Source organism: Rattus rattus, chromosome 5, assembly GCF_011064425.1.
Source record: "Rattus rattus isolate New Zealand chromosome 5, Rrattus_CSIRO_v1, whole genome shotgun sequence".
In the NCBI taxonomy this organism is placed as follows: Eukaryota; Metazoa; Chordata; class Mammalia; order Rodentia; family Muridae; genus Rattus; species Rattus rattus.
The window spans coordinates 51,324,036-51,325,254 of NC_046158.1; the positions used below are offsets into that span (position 1 = coordinate 51,324,036).

The following is a 1,219-nucleotide window of genomic DNA, read 5'->3' on the forward strand; positions in this document are numbered from 1 at the left end:
CTGCCTTCTTTTCTCTCTTCCCATCTCATTACCAGGGTGCTTAGCTGAGATGGACTACAGCTCTCGAGATACCGGAGCTCACTAAGAAGTGAGTAGAGTGCTATGAAGTACAGCCGTGGAAAGACGAGCGAAGCTAAGGTGCTCTGTTGAAACCTAGGTGGCTTTAAAAGCAATTTCTAGCTTTGCAGCGTGTGGTGGTGGTGGTGATTCAACACGGGGCTTCATGCGCGCTAGGCAAGGGCCCTCCCAGAGAGCCACGCCTCCCCCAAGGCTTTCCCTGATGACTTATCATTGAATAGCTCTCCAAGGACAGTGTTTTGAGCCTCCTTGGGTAAGCCCAAGGAGATTTAATACTAAGAAGAATGCAATTTGGAGTCAGTCCCTTAACCTCTCTGATATCTGTTCCTGTGTTTGTCAAACAGGAATAACAGTTTCTGTCCCAGTTCAAGGATTGTTGGCACAATGCGATGCTAAATAGAAAAGGACTTTTTAATGTAAAAGTATAACTTGCGTATACTTCCGAAGATGCCTGTTAAAGCACTCAGTCTCAGAGGGCTCTGCTTGGAAAATTGTCCCAAACTTTTTATTTTACTTTTTATTATGCATTTCATAACATGCACATAGTATATAATATGCTGCATAGCCTTCTAACAGGAACAGATGAGCATAGCTGAGTAATTTTGTTCATCAGCCAGGAAAATGCTTCCTTAGTCAATGTTCTCCAGGCCCTTGGAAGCATAGTAGCGATTGACACCAGATATACGTCTATCGTGTTCCACCAAATACCATTGGTAATGAACTCGAGCAACTTCTTTTCCTTGCCCCTGTTGGTGAACTTGTGGATGTACGCAGTGGACACCCCGGGGATGACCAGGCACACCCCCATAATGGCGAGGCCAGGGAGAATCTCGAACCACATCTCCTCACCGTTACTCACACTCCAACCCGTCACCCGCTCCTCACTGGCCCAAACTTTTTTTTTTTTTTTTGGAGCTGGGGACCGAACCCAGGGCCTTGCACTTGCTAGGCAAGCGCTCTAACCACTGAGCCAAATCCCCAACCCTGTCCCAAACTTTTAATGTAAACTATATGCTATGTTAAAGTGGACTTATGTCTCAGAGAGTGATTTATTTTTATCAGTTGCTCTGTGAGATGTATTTATGCAGTATGGGAATTACATAGGCAGGGTGAAGTAGTTTGGGTAGCTTCTAAATCTTCA

The 1,219-nt window shown here is 45.2% G+C and overlaps 1 pseudogene; it reads right to left on the reverse strand.

The window, feature by feature from the left end:
* Positions 1 to 692: 692 nt before the first annotated feature.
* LOC116900201 lies at positions 693 to 952 on the reverse strand (annotated as a pseudogene).
* Positions 953 to 1,219: the final 267 nt, after the last annotated feature.